This window comes from Dipodomys merriami, unplaced genomic scaffold (assembly GCF_024711535.1).
Source record: "Dipodomys merriami isolate MVZ:Mamm:240054 unplaced genomic scaffold, mDipMer1.0.p SCAF_5, whole genome shotgun sequence".
Classification (NCBI taxonomy): Eukaryota; Metazoa; Chordata; class Mammalia; order Rodentia; family Heteromyidae; genus Dipodomys; species Dipodomys merriami.
Genome location: NW_027206068.1, coordinates 13,209,970 through 13,232,145, shown reverse-complemented (window position 1 = coordinate 13,232,145; position 22,176 = coordinate 13,209,970). Strand labels below are relative to the sequence as shown.

General features: G+C 39.0%; 1 long non-coding RNA gene across 1 annotated transcript; it reads right to left on the bottom strand.

The window, feature by feature from the left end:
• Positions 1–12,544: 12,544 nt before the first annotated feature.
• LOC138809514 (uncharacterized) lies at positions 12,545–21,108 on the bottom strand. The gene is made up of 3 exons (XR_011366882.1): positions 20,907–21,108; positions 18,486–18,534; positions 12,545–12,778 (listed from the first exon to the last, which is right to left on the bottom strand). It is a non-coding gene; the product is annotated as an uncharacterized lncRNA (long non-coding RNA).
• Positions 21,109–22,176: the final 1,068 nt, after the last annotated feature.

The following is a 22,176-nucleotide window of genomic DNA, read 5'->3' as shown; positions in this document are numbered from 1 at the left end:
CCACTTTACCTCTAATCAAACTAAAATTCTGCCTGGGTCATTCCAGGCACCGAGCAAGCAGCTGTTCTCCAACTCATTCAGTCTGATCTTTAACACCTTTTATTTGAAAAATATCTAAAAAATAACTTAAAATAACACATATTTTAAAGGCTTCTGTGATGTAACCAAAGCCAATTGTACATTAATTTAATAAACATAGTAAAGGCCTGCTGTATGTGAGCTGGGTGTTGTTCTAGGTATTAAGAATGGTTTCATTCAGTGATTAAACCCAGTAAAATAATCCCTAACTTCATCTACAAGAGATAGGAATCAAGCATAAATAGAAGTAATAACCTGTATGAAATTTTAGAAGCTGCTAAATGACATGGTAGAAAATAAATAAGGGAAGAAATAATAGTATTTTGCTGAAACAACCACAAAAACCTGATATAACCTTTTAAAAGCAATTTGATAGTAACTCTCCCTGTTCAGACCTGACATGTCATTTGACCTGTGAAATCTCTGTCATAACATTAGTCTCCACAAATGTTAACATTAGTGGAAAGACATATGGAAAGACATAGTGTAAAGTATCTGGAAAGACAATGATATATGTACATGTATCTTCACATGTGTGTGTGTGTGTGTGTGTGTGTAGTATTTGTATGTTTACATACACACTCTATTAGCTGCAACATTCCTCGCAATAGCAAAAAGAAAAAAGTCTAACTGGCAGAATGCTGAAGTAAACTGTAGCACATCTATCCACTCAAAAAATTCTGTGCTAGCACTGGTGGCTAATACATGTAATTCTAGCTACTTAAGAAGCTGAGATCTGAGGATCAAGGTTCCAATCAGCTTGGGAAGGAAAGTCCATAAGAATCTTATCTCCAATAAACTACTCAGAAAAGGCTGGAAGTGGAGCTGTGGCTCAAGTGGAAGAGCACTAGACTTGAGCAAAAGAAACTCAGGGACAGCACCCTGAGCTGGTAGCACCCAGGCAAGAGTATAGCTCCCAGACCCAAGTTCAAGCCCCAGGATAGAAGGAGGAGGAGGAGAAGGAGGATGAGGAGGAAGAGGAGAGGAGAAGGAGGAGGAGGAGGAGGAGGAGGAGGAGGAGGAGGAGGAGGAGGAGGAGGAGGAGGAGGAGGAGGAAGCAGAGAGGAGGGAGGAGGGAAGAGGGAGGAAGGAGGAAGGAGGAAGGAAGAAGAAGAAGAAAGAAGAAGAAGAAGAAGAAGAAGAAGAAGAAGAAGAAGAAGAAGAAGAAGAAGAAGAAGAAGAAGAAGAAGAAGAAGAAGAAGAAGAAGGAAGAAGAAGGAAGAAGAAAGAAGAAGAAGAAGAAGAAGAAGAAGAAGAAGAAGAAGAAGAAGAAGAAGAAGAAGAAGAAGAAGAAGAAGAAGAAGAAGAAGAAGAAAAAGAAAAGGAAGAGGAAGAGGAAGAGGAAGAAAAGGAGGAGTGGGGAGAATGGAAGGGGGAGGAGAGGAACGGGGAAAAGGAGGAAAAAGGAAAGAAGGAAAGGAAGGATGGAAAGAAGGAAAGAAGGAAGGGAAAGAGGGAGAAAAGGAAGGAGGGAGGAAGGAAGCATTTTCTGTGTTATAGCTCTATATATTATCATTTAGCCAGATGTACAAAATAAAAGATTATTGTTGGTTAATATTTCTGTTCCTGTATACAAAGAAAAATAGGTTTAAATAACACTATACCATGTCATCTCCATGGTTACTTCTGAGGAATGGAGATAAAGGATATATATTTTTTCTATATACATTTGCCCTACAAATATTTATTGAAAGCTTGCCTTAGGCCACATAATAAATAATTCTTAAGATATCTTATTCTTCTTTAAGGCATTAATTTAGGACTGAAGGAAACATTTTATTTTACTCATTCTTGGAAAAGTAACAGATACCCACGGTATTTTACTTATAGTATACTGAGAAAAACTGTTAAATATTTCATTGTATAGTGTAACATTTTTATTAAAGAGACAATGTATGACTTTTTAATTGTTTCTAGGATAACAATAAATCTAGAAGACAAAAATTGACCCTAACATTTATTATATGGCCATAAATAAACTCCAATCTATTCAGCAAATGAGTTGTCAAGAGAGATTATTCTTCCACTCAGAACTAATCTGTCTCAGAAATCAGGTGGGAAGAAATAGTAACAAACATCTACTATTTAGGTATTTGTGTATTAAGGAATTATAAATGTCACAGTGCATTAAACTAGGAGTCCAAATACCTTATGGTTTTGTCTTAATTGCAAGTTCTCAGCTATGGAGATTTGACAGAATAAGAATATTCATGTTGCCTTACAATATTAAGGAGATACTGTCTGTGGCAATAGTCTGTAGGTTATAATGAATTTTTAAATGGAAGCAATTACATCTTTGCAGTATTTTATGTATGTGCAGTTTCTACTATGCTACACAAAGTGCAGTTGATAAGCTGATGCTGATCCACGAACACTTTGTCACAGTTCATCAATAAGACAAATACCAGAGCTGACTGAGTAAGCCTTTGGAAACAGCAATTTGATACTGTCAAAATGCCCAACTGTGTGAATAATGGCTCCTTCCACTGAAGGTACGACCCAATTTAGTTTAGTGAACTCATTAGTTATATAAGGCATGAGTTAAAAACAGGTCACAAGTAATGGGATCGTTTATTTTAAGGTTAGTCTATTAATTAAAACCCCAAAGTTTGTAAAAATCTGAAACATGTAAACATTGTTAATAACATATTTTTAAATATAAATGGTAACTAACACTTTTTTATTGAAAAAAATGGAAGGCATAACCTTTACCATATATTTTTGCCCCAAAAATGACATTCTTATTCTTAATGTGAACACTTCACTTGAACAAATGATGACCATGAAAAGTATTCTAAAGGAAGAAAGGTTAAAAGAGTTCATACCACTAAATGCAAATATAAGGAAGTCATTAAATCCTTTACTAGGTGCAATTTTATATATGCCAAGAAAAATAAAATAGAAAGGACTGTATCTGTTCTACTCAGAATATGATCACTCATATACTGGACTGTGGTTTGGTAGCTATAATTAATGGTCAAGTGCTAAACCATGTGTTTCTTGTAGAAATAAGAAAGCAATGAAACCACCTGAATTCCTAAACCTAAGTAATATTTCCATTAAAAATATATTTAGCTGGGAATTGGTGGCTCACACCTGTAATCCCAACTACTCAAGAGACTGAGATGTGAAGATTATTGTTCAAAGCCAGTGCAGGCAGAAAAGGCCATGAGACATAGTTCTCTGGTGGTTAGAAATAAGAGCCAATGGCTCAAAGTGGTAAGAGTGTTACTCTTGAGCAGAAAAACTCAGGGACAGCATCCAGGCCCTGAGTTCAAATCCCATGACTGACCCAAATAAAATCACATATACATATTTCAATTCTATATCAGTATACAATTGAAATCCCTTAGTACAGCTTTTTACAAATAACAAAATAAATAAATTATATATATTAATATATATATGTGGGTAAGTATGTATATCATTTTAAGAAACCTCATACTGGATTGGGAAGGTGGCTCAGTGGTAGAGCGCTTGCCTTGCATGCCTGAGGCCCTGGGTTCGATTTCTCAGCACCACATAAGCAAAAAGAAAAAAAGCCGGAAGTGGTGCTGTGGCTCAAGTGGTAGAGTGCTTGCCTTGAGCTGAAGAGCTGAGGGACAGTGCCCAGGCCCAGAGTTCAGGACCCATAACTGGACCAAATAAAAAAGAAAAAAAGAAAAAAGAAACCTCATACTAATGAATGAAGAATACTACTGGATGAAGAAAACACTGTATATACACAACAAAATATAATTTGTCCAAACAAAAATGAAATACAAAAATGAATGACAAAAGTGAAATTACGCTATTTAGAATTATGGATAGAACTAGAGATCACATTAAGGGAAATAAGCCAAGCTGAGAAAGGCACATCACATGACTCTCAAATGCAGAATCTACTCCTTAAAAATAAATATAGAACTAGTCTTTTATGGATAGATATCAAATGGAGGAGGTGAGTAAAAGGAGAGGGTTGGGAGGAAATATGGTCAAATACTTTATAAAGATACATAGAACAGTGAAACCTGTTGAACTTATTTTCAGAAAGGAGAAAGGGTAGAGAGAGAGAATAAAATGGGGTGAATTTGTTAAGGGCTCTTCATATGCTTATATGTCAAATCCAATGAAACTCCTTTTGCACAACTAATAGAAGCTAATAAAAATAGGGGAAAAAACACTAATCAGTTCAAAACCACAAAAAAGTCTTCTGGAGGAATTAAATGGGGACTACATCAAAAAGAAAAAGACCTACAAATGGCTCCCAAATTTCTGGCTGAGCAAATAGAAAGATGGTGGAGGGATTTATTGATATTCTGGATAAACACATTTAAGGAGATAAATGAATTCTATTTTTTTACATTTTTAAGGTGACAAAATAAAGATATACAATGTGGATAAGTTTTTCTTACTCAGAAAATACATAGAAATTTGGACAGGATTCAGAATTTCAATGATTCACAGATCTTTCCTAAAATATTTTTGTGTAGTGGGAGGAATTGAAATCCACATATCCTATATTTTCGTGCCAAATCTGCTATTGACTAGCTGTAACTAGCTGGAACTCTAAACATTTACACAGTGAGACCAAAGGAGGATATTCCTAGGAGAGGATCACAAGGGCTCAATGGCCACGTGCATATGATCATATAACATAATGTTTATTGAAATGAACTCCAAGAAATAGAAACAAGAGGGTTTTTATTGTACTGTTTGCGGTTCTTTTTCTTTTTTATCTTCTGCTCTTTTCCTTTTGTTACTGTTTTTTTTTATTTCTGTTCCCTTTGTCTCATAGGTAAGTTTATATGATTTGGGGAGAGGAAGGAGAAGTACAGAAATAGTGGGACCAAGAGTAAACTAATTCAGCAGTGATACTCAGAAGACACAATGCTGGAAATGAACTATACAATTTGGAGTGGAGGGCAGTTGGGAGGGAAACACTGAGAGAAAATGAGGTATGAGGTGATATGTTTAAAAAAGAAATGTAATTATTACCTGATATATGTAACCTCTTATGTGACCCTGTACATCACCTTTACAAAAAAACACAAAAACAAAACAAAACCCTAGGTGTATGACTTGTAGGCTGCAGCCAGGAATGACTCACCTCCCACCATCACATGCCCTGGATGGTGGAGGTGGAGTAGAGCTACTGTCTGTTTCTGCTTCCTTATAGAGATAGGAAACCTTGCCATACTTAATTCATAAAAAAAGAATTCAACAATAATTATTTTGAAAATGTAAGCAGAAATCCAATACCAAGACAAATCCAGATAGCTCTCAGATAATTTTGACTTCTCTGGTCTAGATAACAACCTTCTAAATTACCAAAGTATCTAGCAACACACATTTGACAGGATGTAACCCACATTGCCCTATCTCAAAATGCCTCCTCCAAATAAGAATGGACAATAAACACAAGAAGAAATGTTCAACTTCTCTGAACATAAAAGAAATGCAAATCAAAACAACATTGAGGTTTCACCTCACCCAGTTAGAATGGCTATAATCAAGAAATCTAATAACAACACATGCTGGAGGGGATATGGACAAAAGGGAACCCTACTGCATTGTTGGTGGAAGTGTAAACTTGTTCAACCACTTTGGAAAGCAGTATGGAGGTTCATCAAAAGACTATACATAGAGCTCCTCTATGACCCAGGAATCCCACTTTTGGGCATTTACCCAAACAATCACAAACAAGGTCATACTAAAGCTACCAGCACAACTATGTTCATTACAACATTATTCACCATAGCTAACATGTGGAACCAACCCAGATGCCTCTCAGTAGGTGAGTGGATCAAGAAAATATGGTGTGTGTGTGTGTGTGTGTGTGTGTGTGTGTGTGTGTGTGTGTGTGTGTGTGTGTGTGTGTGTGTGTGTGTGTGTGTGTGTGTGTGTGTGTGTGTGTGTGTGTGTGTGTGTGTGTGTTGTAATTGAATTCTTTGCTTCCATCAGAAAGAATACACTGCCGCATTTGTTAGGAAATGGAAATACTTGGAAAAAAATATATTAAGTGAAGTTACCTAGTCCCAAAGAAATTTTGGTCCCATGGTTTCTTTATTTGCAAATAATTAGTGTACATATAAAATAATCTTATCAGATGAGCTGAAAAGCAAAAAACCATGTACAAATGACCATATAAGATGTTTTAAATGTACCATGTGATTTTATTATTTGTTGTTGTTTCTTTTGTATATTCTTTCCCCTATGGCATACCACCTGTTGTCACTGTACTCGATTTTGATACCCTGCATCTTATATATACATATGTCTAATCTGGGTAGGGAAAAGGGAATAACAAAATGCTGAAACAAGGACACAGGATGACACATTGCAACAAAGATATCAACAGGACAATATATTAGAAAGGAACGGCGAGGGGGGGATAGGAGTGTGGGAGCTGGGGGAGGGAAGGGATAGTGGGACAACACCAAGGAATGGAAGGGGTAACAATGATTGACAAGTAATGTACTCATTGCCTTACTCATGTAACTGTAGCCCCTCCATACAACATCTTAATAATAAAATATTTTTTAAATGCCTCGACTGTGAGATAAATAGGTATTTCTGTTGTGCTCCTGTGTTTGATCCCTCTATGAAGGCTAGGGCCAAAAAAAGTGCACTCCCTTAATTTCAGCAGAAGTTTTAATTCTAAAATCCATGGCCTACATACCAATTATGAAAGAACAAATGTGACTCTGTCAACCCTTCACTAAGCAATTAATTCTTAAGTTGGATTGATTAAGGATCAATTAGAGGGAGACACTATGGAGGAACAGCTTGTAAAAGGAGACACCAAACTCCTGACAATGCTGCCTGTTTAGCCAGCATCAGCCTGACTGTTCAGGGATATGACATTTTCCTTCCAACAAGTCATAAATATTATCCTATCTCCTTCTTGACAAACTCCAGTACCAAGCTCTAATTCAAATCTCAACTTTCCACTACTCACCACAGAGCCAAACTACAGACACAATTTTAAGCTTCATACTTTTGGGGGTGGGGTGGTATAGGAGATGAGCACAGGACTTTGTACTTGCAAGCCAAACTACCAAGAGTCAGCCCTTTTGTTGATCTTGCTTTTGATAGGGTCCGATTAATTTTGCCCAGAGTAGCCTCAAACTAAAGATCTTCCTGCCTTCACATCATGAGTAGTTGGGATTTACAAACATGCAGCAGGCCTAAAACTTCAAACATTTTTGCATCCTTATTTTCTCATCCTTATCCAGCTAGTTATTAGCTTCCAACCACAATTTTATCCTTGCTGTCTCTGATACAATGTTACCTCTGGAAGCCAAACCTGTACCAGCCATCAAGGTATATAACACTAGTTGCCTAGTCATTCAGCTCATCACTAACCTCCAGGACCTTATGTTGGTATCAAAAGTGGTATACTATTTCTACCAAATTTGATTGATTAGGAAGAAGCTGGTAAGTCTATCTCACACTCAAAAGGAGATCAAGCAATAGATGTAACTCAAGTGGTTGAGCCCTTGCCTAACAAACAAAACCATCGGACCGACCTTAGGCATCTCAAAATTCCTACATTGTAGTTGTAGCCATACAAAACCTCAGAATGTAAATAAAGCCTTCCATCAGTCCTAAGATAGTCATATTTAACTGAGTCAAGATGAGAGAGTCAGACTCCAAGATGAGGAAGTGTCCTCATAAAAAGAGGAGACAAAAGGATGGAATGTGCACGGAGGAAAGGTGATGTAAAACATAGTGAGAAGTCAATTCTTTACATGCCAAGAAGAGAAGCCTCAGAAGAAGCCAAACTTGTTACTATTTTGATCTTGAATTTCCAGCCTCAACCACGGTGAGACAACATGTGGTTTAAATCACAGTCTATTGTATTTTGTTATGGATGTCCTAGCAATACAGTCCTGAATACCAAAAGATCACAGGAAAACATCTCAGAGTAGTAGGCAAGTCTATAACCATGGTCCATTGATGCAATAATGTCAAAAAATGGTGAGGGAAAAATTAAATTTAGAAACCCACCCTTTAATGGCATTCAACATGAATGTGGTATCAAAAGGGGTCCTCAAAAAGGGTGTTACGGCTTAGGTATTAAGTGCTTCTTCCTCAAAAACTCACCTGTAAAGGCTTAGCCCTAAGCTGCTTGGTCCAGTTGAGAGAGTATTAGATTATCTTAATCAATGGATAGATCCACTGATGGATTAATTATCTGAGAGTATCCTTGGGAGTGATGAAAACTTTCAGAGATGGGGCCTGATTGAAGGAGATTACTGGGTACATGCCCAGACGATGTACCTTCTGTCCTGTCCTTTCCTAGCTCTGACTCTCCTTCTGCTTCTTGGCTGCCATGAAGTAGCAACTTTGCTTCTTCATGTGTCCTGCTATAATGTTCTGCCACCAGGACCCAGAAACAATGAACCTGGTTGACATAGATCAAGACCCCTGAGACTATGGGTTAAAATAAATCTTTCTTGACTTTCTCTCAGTTATTTGATCACAGTGACAAAATACCACTAACACAGTTGAGTAGATAGTGTAAGAATTTTTAATCAATGATTGTTAAGCAAAGCATTTTGGTTTAATGTATTTATAACTGTTATTTTCCACCTAAATAATGGCTCCCCACTGTCTATCAGGACATATCTACTCTTCCTTCCAGCATTCCATTGACTATCCACATTGTCTGCTTCAATCTAATTTGGCTTCATCTCGTTACAGTTTCCTTCTAGTTACTTCTTCCCACATCAGAGCAATGCATGTTTGTTGCACATAATCTTCATTCAGAAATTCATCCAATAATGCATCTTTGTAGACACTCTTCTCAGATTCTCCTTGGCCCTAAGCTGTGGAGTAGAGCAAAACTCCAGGAGGGCTGAGACCAGCTGCTGTGAAGCTGAGCAAAAATTGCAGAGATCTCACCAAAAAATGTTTCAGCAGGGAACATTCTATCATGTCTCCTTTGCCTACCAAATATTTAGTCACTTTGTGCCAGATACTATGGTCAGTATTAGAAATATAGTAAACAAAACTAGATGGTAAGGGTAAAGTGAGTGGAAATGTTTAGGGGAGGGAACAGATAGTGAAGAATTAGTAAGCACTCATTGAATCCCAGGGACAATGGAGAACATGGCCCTCACAAGAAACTAATTTGGTCCTTTTGGAATGTAAAACTGAAACCTCTTAGTTGGTTTCACCCACGCCTCTAGTTGACCTATTAACATTTGTGGAGCATCAATATTATAGAGGACCAGGCAGGTCTAAGACCCTGGTCCCCAATAGGCTATATGCAATACCCATCAGACTGTATAAGCACTACCACTTGATCATTTTAGTATATAAAATACACCTTAATTAGAATGTAGGCTATTTAAGGAAACAAAAATACATGTTTAGTGTTCATTACAATTGAATTTTTTTAAAGGTGTATTTATTATGTGAATTTGAATGTATGTGCTATTGTGTATAAGGCATGGGATGCTGAGTAAACTTGAAATATTTACATTGTTTCTGTAATTGTTCAATTATTTCATCCATTGTATAAATTATCTCATCAGTTATATAAATAAGTAACCCATGCCAATAAAATGAATATAATAATCAAATCATCTCACAGTGCTAGCAGATTTGGGCTCAAGTCCAAATTTTTCTTTTGAGTTAGGGAACAAGCCTGTTTGATCGGCAAAATGGACATTAATATTCTCCTTAACCAGGCTGCTGTGGAGACTGAATGGAAAAAGGAACAAGTCATAGTAAATAGTCCTTTCTTGTATCATCCCTCTCAACATGTTCTGATGTCGTTTGTAATTCTGTCAGTCTATAATAATGTCAATACTGTAATAATCCATTATGATTACTACAAAGAAAAAACACTAGCCCATTACAATGATTCATGTTTTCTCAGTTTCCTCTTAACACTGCATTTTACTTATAATCCCATAATCCATGTACCCATTGCTCATTGAACACCTATTAATGTGCCAGGGTCTGTACTGGGCTCTAAAAATTAGAGCAGTAAAGACCATATGATATAGTTTTGGAACTTACATTCGAGATCTGTGTGTGTGTGTACTGTAGCTTAAAATGTAACTGGGCTGGTAAAGGTTGTGTGAAAGGAGGTTAAGGGAGACAGTGATAGGTAAGACAGATAAGAGTTTTGCTATTAGAGGTTAGAGAACACTGAGATTAGAAGAGGAAGTCATGATATGGATATCAGGGAGAACAATCCAGTGAAGATACAGTGAAAACTACTAGATGAAATCATGTCTGGCCTTCTTAAAGGCAGAAAGATGCCAAAACAGCATTAGTGTAAACAATGAGTCACGGGCAACAGAGACCCAAAGTATGTGAAGCCAGATTCCATAGGGTCTTATAGGTCATAGAAAGGCTACTCTGGGTATTAAACAGAAGCAGAAGGGCCACTATAAATCTATGGTAGCAATTCTCATATCTGAGTTGCAACAAAATCACCCAGTTTTTGGTCTATTAGAAAAATGACGCAGGGGCAAAAAGTTCGACAAGAAAAGTGCTACCTTACTTGTGTAACTGTAACCCCCCGTGCATCACTGTGACAATAAAATTAAAATAAAAAATAAATTTTAAAAAAGACATAGATTACACAAAAAAACCACTGCTTTAGCAGCTGAACTGGAAACATAGACACTATCCATATACATTATAAACTACCACTACTCAACAATAAAAAAAGAAATCAACGTTGTGTGTGTGTGTGTGTGTGTGTGTGTGTGTGTGTATGTGTGTGTGTGCGTGTGTGTGTACTGAGGCTTGAACTCAGGGACTGGGGGCTGTCCCCAGGTTTTCTTTTTCATATATATAATATATATATATATATGTATTTTTTAATACTGTACAGAGGGGTTAGTTACATGAGTAGGATAATGAGTCCATTTCCTATCAAGTTTTTCACTCAAGGAAGGTGCTCTACCACTTGAGCTACAGTTCTACTTCTAGCTTTTTGCTGGATAATTGGAAATAAAATCTCACAGACTTTCCATGTGGTCTGTAATCCTCATCTCTCAGCCTCCTGAGTAGCTAAGATTATAGGTGTGAGCCATGGTGTAAAGCAGGAATCAATTATTGATACACTTAACCTGGATGGATAGATAATTATGTTAAGTTGGAAAAAAAAAATCCAAAACATTAATGATTCCACCTATGTAACTTCTTTTAAATGACACAAGTGATGTTCATCCTTGATTTTTCACTTTTAAATCAGTAGACAGCTATCCTTGTTACTATCTTGTAAAATGGACAACTGCCCAAGTTTTACTTTCTCAGTTCTAGAAATCCAGCGTGACAAAGAATGCACAGAATAATTACTGAATAGGAATTTGCAAATACCACAACAAAAACAGAATATGGGAAGAAGGCTTCAAACTTACCAATTCTATGGGACTTAAAAACTGCTCCAGGGCTCAGGCATAGCTCAAGAACTACAAGAAACTGAAGCCCTGGGTTCAATCCCCAATGCCACTCAGACAGACAGACACACACACACAGACAGACACACACACACACACACACACACACACACACACACAGAAACACACAGACACACAGACACACACACACGCACACGCTATACTGTTTTATACTGTTTCAAATGCAGGTAAAGGCTGGCCATAGCTCTACACTATGGCTCATGCCTCCTAGCTACTCAGGAACCTGAGTTCTGAGAATCATGGTTTGAAGCCAGCCCTGGCAAAGAATTCCATGAGACTCTTATCCAATATACTACTCAGAAAAGGCTAGAAATGGTATATGGCTCAAGTGGTAGAGCATTAGCCTTGAGAACAAAGAGGGTTAGGGTCAGCACCTATGACCTGAGTTCAAGCCCATCATGAGAAAAAAAAAAGCTGGCCATGGTGGCACATACCTATAATCTCTGCATCCAGGAAGCAGAGTCAGGAGGATTTTAGTTCAAGGGCAACCTGAAGGACATAGCAAAAGCCTACCTCAAGAAAAAAAACACCAAAACTACAAGAAAAGGTTCCAAGAAACCAGTTATCATGAACTGCTTTTGCTTTTACCAAAAAAAAATGTCATGTAGTAGTACAATCCCTTTGGGGCTCATCTGGCCAGTAGTAATTTGCTAACACCACTGAGGAAAAGAATGGATTCACATTTAACCTACAAACAAATTACACATACAATTCCACAATGCCATTTCCATCCCTAGCAATACAGACAATCAAATCCCCTTTCTTGTAGTGAGACCTTTACTTCAATGTATTGAAATACGACAGGTAAGTCCACCCTTATTAACCTCAGACCATTTCTAAAAGAACTGTTGATTCACTGCAACAGAAACAGGAATCTCTTCTGTTAAGTGATAGCCAGGAACCGACATGGATGTTTTTACTTTTTAAGGCAGCAGCATCAAGGCACACACATACACTACTTGTTCTGAAAACGTAGCAAAAGGCTTTATTTTTACCTGATGGTCTTAGTACGCTTAATTCAGAAAAGACTCAAGCCATAACATTGTTGAAAATATTTATTTTGATAGTCTATGTATGATAAATAAGTCAGTAGAGGTTCTACTCCATCACAGATGCATCTGAGAAGAGCCCTGTGCCATCCAAGTGAAGACTGGCCACCTGAACGATGTCCCATGTCTTATCCCATCCAGAGCACACACCTTCCATGGTGTTTCTGTTCAGGATTGCTTCCAAGTCCAGATGACCAAATAGTCCTTTATCCCCAAAGTAGGCTAAAAGGTTTGTGAAGAGGAAAAAATACATTAAACCCTGAAACAAAATTGCATAAACACAGCTGAAGAATTCAAGTATTTTGTATACTTTTGTACATCTGTCAAATGCAGTTCTGAAGACAAGAATTCAATAACACAACAAAATATTCACATTCCAAACAGCATTTAAAGAAATAGTTGTGTTACTTTTGTGTGAGATTACCTATTAGAAACAAAAAGGAAAGTGTATGTTGATATATAAAATGATATCAGTAAAAAGGCAAATAATGCATAACTGTATTGACTAGAATAATGGAGGAGTTCAGATAATAAAGCTTCATCACAAGATTCAGCATCAATACTAAAATAATACTGACTGAAGACCTTCAGAAAGCCACACTCTGTATGGAAACCCACTTAACTCCCTGTTAAGATTCTTGCTTTAAAGCTGTGAAAATTGGGCTGGAAAGCTGGCTCAGTGGTAGAGTACTTCCCTTGCATGCATGAGGCCCTGGGTTCAATTCCTCAGCAACACATAAGCAGAAAAAAGCTGGAAGTGGTGCTGTGGCTTCAGTGATAGGGCGCTAGCCTTGAGCAGAAGAGCTGAGGGACAGCCCCTAGGCCCAGAGTGCTGTCTCCATGTCCAACAAAAACAAACAAAAAAACTGAAAATGGTGACCTTGAAATGATTACATGAAACCTGAGTACTCTGAATACTTTGGCCTATTCACATTTCCAGGAGAAATTAGCCTCTATTCCCACTTCACCTAATTCTTACCACAAAAATTCCCTCCACTAAGAAGCTGCCAGAATCCCAAACCATTGTTTAACTGGAAGCAACAGATCCAGGAAGGAGAAAAGTATCAACATCTCCCACTACAGTTGAGATGTGAAAATAAACTCAAACTAAAGATGTAGTAGCCCAACCTTAGAACACTGGCCTAGCATGTGCAAAGCCCTGAATTCAATCCCTATCATTGAAAAAAAAAATGATGCCTCTGACAATGAGCATCCAAAATAAAAATCTTCCTTGCCTTACAACAGATACTAATCTACTTACTTTTTCATTAAAACACTACATATGAAAATACCATTCTTATCAACCAACAACTGGTGAAGGCATACACTGTAGTGCTAGATAAAAAAGGTGGTTACTAAGATCAACGTAGTTCTAATACCAAAAGGCAACAATTTTCCAAAAGAAAGAAAATATGAAGCCGGGCACCGGTGGCTCACACTTATAATCCTAGCTACTCAGGAGGCTGAGATCTGAGGATCATGGTTCAAAGCCAGCCCGGGGAGGAAAGTCCCTGAGACTCCTATCTCCAATAAACCACTAGAAAACCGGACATAGCTCTGTGGCTTAAGCAGTAAAGTGCTCACCTTGAGCTGAAGAGCTGAGAGACATTGCCCAAGCCGAGTTCGAGCCCACTTGACCAAAATAAAGAAAATATCAAAACCACTAACTATATTGTTTATAAGTATTATATAAATAATAAAATCACGGAGCCAGATACTCAAGCCTGTAGACCTAGCTACTAGGAAAACTAAAATCTGGAGGACTGTAGTTCAGGCCCAACCCAGGCAAAAGTTTGAAAGTCTCCATATCAACCATAAAAGAACTGGGAGCAGTGGTACACACCTGTTATTCCAGATACACAGGAGTACATATAGGAGGATCACAGTCCAGGATAGCCCAGGAAAAAGAGACCAAGGAAGAGCACCTGCCTAGCAAGTACAAGGCCCTGAGTTCAAACCCCAGTACCTCCAAGAGTAATAATAAATTTGTGTATAAGCTATAAAATTTATATTAACATTAAATTTTATATTAATTCTGTTCCTTTCAGGATACAGAGTGGGCAACCAAGCAACACCTTTCCAGTCTCCCCAATGCAGCCAGCAAGAATATGAAATTGTGTAACTAGATAACCCTTGCAGGAAATCAATTCTTTCCTAAAATGCAAGTATACCTTGGAAGGAAGGAAGGAAATTAGAACACCCCCTATATGACACAGATTGAGAAAGTCAGCACAGTAACTTGGAGAAATAAAACTTTCAGGCAGTAAAGTTTCTCCAAGAATAGCAGCTATTCCATCCCCACTCCTGGGTCTGAGATTCCCCAAGACACAAAGACCAAGGGTTGGAGTCATTTAGTTAATTCGACATTTGTTGAGCAGCTACGTTAGCCCTTAGCAGGGAAAAAAAAAATGTTATGTACATAAGCAGCAAGCATAATACAAGGCAGAATGGCATATGTGAAAGAATACTATGGGAACATAGAAATGCAATCAGTTTAAGCAGAAGTAGAAGACATTTAGCAAAGAGCTAACACTGAGGTTGGGCTTTCCTGAAAAAAGGTTTCATCAGATGGAAAAAGGGAAAAGAGCATTCTGGACATTGCCAAATGGGCAAACGCACATGCTGGGATTAGCATGTACTATTATGTAGCATGCTGTTTTCCCCAGAGGACAGTTTTAAGCCATGCCATAAAATGTTATGGATAGATACTGGGTCTAACTGGTGCCATGTTGGCATTTTGGTGGATGATGGAGACTTTCCCAGGGCTCTGGAGGTGGAATCCACTTCCCCATGCCCACCCCCAGGTGATAGGCACCTAAACTCCTAGAAGCAGATGGGCAGGCACTTGGACAATAGGTTCCCAGACTTGCCAGGTCTGTACCATAAACTCATTGCACTCTCGAGCTCCATGTGACCTTGCCTTCTGACCATGACTCCTCCACCTCTGCCCCACGTCTCATGTCTGTTGATTCTCCTCCTGTCTCCTGACTCTTGTCAGGTCACAACTCTACATTAGAGTTGATCTGGTTTGTTGAGATTTTTTTTCTGCTCTTTCTCTACACCTTCACTGCTCAGCATTAACTAACAGCATTAACTGCACACCATTTTGCATGTTTTTTGGGGGTACTTGAGTCTGCTCATAGTCACCGGCTTTCTAATAGACTCCCAGTTCAACCTCTCAAAAAAATAAAATGTTAAGCAGAGAGAGAGGTAAAGAAAGAAAGTCTCATTTGTTAGAGAATTTTATTAGGGAAAACAGAATAACCACAAACCTAGACAAGCTAAGGCACACATGGTAGTTCTCTTTGAAACGAAAACTTCTTCCAAAAAAAGGAGAGAACAGTTACATGGTGCTAAGTAACAAGTAAGACCATGTGACCCAGTAGATGCAAAGACTGGCTTGGAGAAAGAAGTATTCCACCATCCACTGTGTCTTGCTCTGAAGGACTGAAGTAACAACTATGCATAATGTACTTAAAGAATCTGAAACAATAGCGAACATATTTTAAGTGACTATGAATATTACTATAGGTTTTGCCTATCCACAGTATGAATATCTGAAATAGCAAACACTTCTGGTCCTAAGCATTTTGGAAAATACTCAATCTGTATAATTTTTTAATGCCCACACCAGAAAAAGTGACTTAACAGAGGTTTTGAAAAAAACTAAAGCCTAGAGTATCAGTGAAGTCTACAAGAGATGTCTTAAAACAGAGGGTCAAGCTGAAATCCCAACCAGCAGTCTGGGCTCTCACAGCACCAGGAATATCAATCCTTCTTCTGATTCAAATTTGCTTGAGATTCTAGTTTCATTTATATATATATATATATATTTATATATATATATATATACACACACATATATGTATGATATATACATATATCATACATATACATGTATATGTAATTTTTACACAGTGCTCTATTTTAGAATCAGAATACCACTCAAAAACTTATGTGGGCTTGGTTATGCAGCCTGTAAAGCTATAGGGAGGTGGGAAAACCTTTAAGACGTAGAGCCTTATAGAATGAAGTCATACCACTGAGGGCATACCCTGCCCTCCTCTTTCTTTACTTCCCTGCTACCATGAAGTGAACAGGCCTCCTCTACTACATGCTCCTGCTATTTTGGACTATGCCACCATAGGCTCAAATCCACAGGACCAAGTAACCATAGACTGAAGTCACTGAAGCCATGAGCCAAGTTAGTTTGGTTATCTCACTTCGTCAAAATAATGGAAAACTAACAGACAAGTATACATATATATACATGTGTACATAAATATATACACAGTGTGTATGAAGCTTCTGAAACTGCTTGTCCTGAAAAATTAAAAATTAGAGTTACATTTTACAATTGCTAACTGCTGGTTTTGCTTTTGTAAACTTGCTCGCCCTAGCACTAACTGCCCTCCCTTCTGGAAATAAGTACTGGAGTAAAAAGTCTCTGGGAGCCCAGATGCCTGCCCCTGGGATAAGGTTTGTGGTCATAGATAAAGAACAAACAGGTATGTTTTTCTGGTTCCTGTTTGAAAATTCCCTAAGTGGCCAAATGGAACCCAAAATAGGGACCCAAGATAGGGACCCAAGATAAGGACCACCTGGCAAATCCCGCAAACTAGGCCAAATGTTAATCAATCACAAGCCTGTAATTATGTAAACTCCCTGACCCTTATCTCCCAGAGTGACTATCTCCATTTGAGCATCCTCGCCAATTGTTTCATTACAAAGAGTGTTATAAACTTCCCCCTGTAGTAAAAAATGATTGCTAGAGTGTATAGTGACCTCTAATTACCAGACGCCTTGTGTTATGTGTAAATCTTGGGGTTTCTGCCTTTAAAAATGCCTGTAACCGCTGCTCGGGGCTCCCTGTCTGCTCAGGACAGAGAGTCCGTTTGCGCAAACGTCAAATAAACTCCTCTTGCTTGTTGCATCTACTGGTTTGGAGTCTTGGTCTCTGGGGTGCCCTCCTGTAGACAAAAGTATCCCAGAAGTCTGGGGTCTTTCAGTCCAACACCAGCAAGGTTGCTTCTGGGAAAAAAATGTGACTTCATTTTCAGATTATGAATGTTTGTATATTTTGTATATTATGAATTTACTAATTTCTTTAAGAATTCATTGTAAGGAGAGGCTGGGAAGGTAGCTTAGTGGTAGAGTGCTTGCCTTACATACATAAGGCCCTGCATTCGATTCCTCAGCACCACATCAGCAGAAAAAGGTGGAAGTGGCACCGTGGCTCAATTGGTAGAACGCTAGCTCTGAGTTCAAGCCCCAGGACTGGCAATTAAAAAAGAAAAAAGAAAAAAAGAATTTTTTGTAAGGAATTAAAAGTCTATAGAAATCTACATACCTTACAATGTTGTAAAACAAGGGGTTTGGCTCAAGTGGTAGATCACTAGCATTGTAGGAAATAAGCCAAGTAAGAGCATGTGGCCATGAGTTTAAGCCCCAGTCCTGGCATATAAGTAAGTAACAAATAAATAAATGTATTGTCATGTAAAATACTGAAAAGTTGAAAATCAAACTAATTTGGCACTGGAAAACAAATGGAATAAAAAGTCTAAATTTAGGTGAGAAAAAACTGAAAATTCTATGTGCCTTTTGTTAGAACAACATAAAAGGATGTATTTATCTGAAAAAGGATAAGATGTGAATGTACAAATTAAACATTTCATCTTGTGATGTAATAATAAATTAGTTATCTTTCTTCTAAAATATGTTTTACCATGATTATAAAAATAAAAATTTGGAAGGACTAAGTACGTACCTGGTAACATGATAAACTGGTCCACAAAGTTCTTCCAACAGCCCAAGACCACAATGATTTGTAACAGTCCATTCAGCAGCTACCATTGTTATTGTTTTGCTTCCCAATGACTTAAAACTTACGTAAACATTGCCCTGAAATGTTTATTAGTAAGAGCAGTACCTTAAAACTGTTGGTTCAGGCATTCCAGGATCTGCACCCCTTTTAAATCCTAAAAAAGAAATCATTGAAATACGAGTAGTCAAAAAAAATGAGAGGCTTTCTTTTTAATCTAATCTAATACAGCTAAAATGACATCATATCAACCAATACCATCTAGATTAATCTGTGCTAGAAAACAGATTCAAATATTCACTACAAGCTGGGTACCAGTGGCTCACCCCTGTAATCTTAACTACTCAGGAGGCTGAGATCTGAGGATCATGGTTCAAAGTCAGCCCGGGCAGGAAAGTCCATGAGACTCTTATCTCCAATAAACCACTAGAAAACCAGAAGTGGTGCTGTAGCTCAAGTGGCAGAGCGCTAGCCTTGAGCTAAAGAGCACAGGGACAGTGCCCAAGCCCAGAGTTCAAGCCCTAGGACTGATCCTTCCTCCTCCTTGCCTAAAAAAATCTTTCACTACAGTATGAAAATCTCCAAGACTAATCAGCAGAAGGCACAAGCTATATTCTACTATATATGAAATTAACACAGTAGTACTTAGCTTGCTATACTTTTCATTATTAGTTGTTAGGTAGAAATATATTAACACAAGTCTCAAATTATACTGGAAGACATGAGGAACACAAATACTTTTGAAAGCACAATTGAGGATCTCTAACTCTTCCAAACACTCTTTTTATAAAGTAAAGTCTAGTGGTAAAAAGGAGTGGAGTAATTCAATGATTATTAATCAACTAAATTAAATTAGCTCTCATCTCAAGTATGAATAAACCTTTTACTGTTCAAAATATACTTCTAAATGTGATAATGTATATGTAAATGTATATGCTAAAGAAACAGGTTAAGAATGTCAAGAATTAGGAAGGGTTAGGTGTGGTGGCTAGTATTCAGGAGCCAGGAGGAACTTTTAAAGCCTGTCTAGGATATACAGCAAGACCCTACCAAAAAAAAAAGAACTGTTAATTGTTAAACTGTGAAACTGTAAGTTATGAAATTTTACCCTATTTTCAGGATAACTAATATGCTAAAGAACCTGGAGAGTAGTTTAAACATAAAATTAACTTTTGCATGCACTGTAAAAGACAATGATAAAGTAGTGTAAAGACAGCCTTAGCATCTTGGACAATAGAGTGAAAATCACCATAATGGTAGTCCTAGGAAAGGGAACCACTATGCAGATACTCCAGACTGTCTGGTGTAGAAAAGTCCAAACCAAAACCAAAAATAATGGGGGAATAATGGGCTGCAAATTTGCAAGGAATAGGAAAAACACCACAGCCTGTGTAAGTAAGCTGTCATAATTATCTCTAATCCTTGATGCCTAAACCAAGTCATCAAAATGTGGGAAAGTAATATATATTTTTAATGAATTCAAAATAAGGGAGGAAAATGATATTTTAAAGCCCTTCATACATAAGTATCCCCTTATCAGGACTGGCTTGCAACTAACTCAAGGGAAAATAAGAATCACCTAGAGAATGTCCAACCTACTCCAAGGCTGTTAAGGTAAAGACCAAATAAACTTTACACAGTGTATGACATTTCAAATGAACTGAAAGCAGCACATAAAGTGTGAAATATTGTTCAAAAAGAGAGCTACACATTACCTCACCTATGTAACAGTAACGTCTCTGTACATCACCTTTACACTAAACTTAAAAAATAAATGAAGTGTGAACTATGAGCTCCTGAAATGTCAAATTGTATCTTCCAACTGACAGAGCTGTGGCTAGAACCTATGCTTTCCATTTCACCATACTGCCTGAATTTCACAACAAAGCAAACCTTAAAATCAGGATAAAGTTCCAGAGTGCAGCCCTATGTGACAGTTTGCCTGGGCACTGACAAATGCGTGCAGCTCAGCAATACGACTAAGAGTAGGGGCCCTGAGGCCCCACGACCAGGGTTATACACCGCCACCCAGGCCTCCCGGCTTAGTCCCGTGTGACCTTAGACAACGAACTATGCCTTTTCTATAGCTCGGTTTCTTCCCATTTGAAAAGGACCAGTAATAAAAATCACCCAAACGAGTGAGAAGGCAAAACCATCCAACTACTGTAGTGGCAATGGCCGTGGCCTCAAAGGCATTCACTCCCAGCCAGGCTCCTTTCCACGTTAGACCCGCGGCGGGGGGGGGGGGGGGGGGTGTCCAACGCCCTGAAAACCCACCCCAGCCGCCGCGTCGCCGCGGCCACCTCACAGCCGCCCTGACCAGGAGGCCGCGCCTCCATGTTCACAGGTAAACGCAGAACGGGAGGAGCCGGGTGCGCTGCTAAAGACCACCCGACTAGTCCCATCCACCCCAACGAGACGAGACGCCGTCGGGCGCCGTGGGGTCCCCGGTTCCGGCTCCCGGGAGTCTAAATTCACAGACGCGCGAGCCCTCCGACCTCCGCTCTCCTGGCAGGTTCTCGCACTGACCCAGGTAAATGACGAGAGGGATAAAGCCCCAGCGGATGGCGAACTGGCCGCCCTTGAAGAGCTGCTGCAGCCTCTGCTTGGCCTCTTTGCTCAGCTTCACCATCGCGACGTGAGGGAGCGCGGCACAGCCAGGTCCCTCACAGCCGCGGCCAGCACCCGAGAAACGGTGCGCACGCACACACAGACAGCCTTTACGGCAGGTGTCGTGATGTCTCCGCAAGAGGTCGTAACTCACGGCCCTTGGCTGGTTCTGGCGCCGCGGCGCCAGGAGGAGGCGCATGCGTGCTTAGTTCTGCTTTCCCTCCCTCTCCCCCCCCCCCCCCCCCCAGCTCCACCTTCTCCCTTTCAGAATAGAGTTCAAGCTCTCCTTTTCTCTGGCTGCTTGGGAAAGCTGAAGACCGTTATTCGTTTCTTGGGATTACTTTAGCTTGGATTAGTACTCTCCTTCTCTCTTCCCATTATCTTAGCCATTTTTAAAAGCACATCTCCAGTGTGCTTTCCTTTTAGAAGGTCAATTAATTTGAAAGGAGTGGGTTTATTCCCCACCTGGACTGACTTGCCCTGTGCTCTTGGATAAATCCTCTCTGTATGTTCGTGTGTATGCTGGGCTTGAACTCAGGGCCTGGGCACCGTCTCTTAGCTTTTTCACCTAAGGTTGGCCCTCTACCATTTGGCCGACAGTTCCAACCTAATCGTGGATAAAATCTGTTATGAATTAATGCCTAACAAGGAAAGTATCTTGATTTAAAAAAAAAATCTTCCCTAGTCATCCTGTTTGCACTACTAGCCAGGATTTGTTTAATATTAAACTCTTTTTTTAAGAAACTGACAAGTGTAACAATTATTGTGGTTGATGGTAAATGTTAGCCCCGCTTTCCCTCATTGGGTAAAATTCAGTAGATGTCCACTCTAGCTGCACATCAGAATTACTTGGATAGGTTTAAAACTGTTATTGTGCAAGGATCTACTAAAAATTCTAATTAGTTGGGGGAGAAGACTGAAAGATAGCTATTTGTTTGCACATTAGAATCTCAAGGTGAGTAATACAAGCTACTTAGGAGGCTCAAATCTGAGCATCACAGGCTTGAAGCCCTATGCAGAAGAGTCCATCAGACTCTTACCTACAATTAGCCACCAAAAGCTGGTTGCGGAGCTGTGACTCAAGTGGTAGAGCACTGACCTTGAGAGACAGAGCCTAGGCCCTGGATCCAACTCCCAGTACCAACATACACACACACACACACACACACACACACACACACACACACAC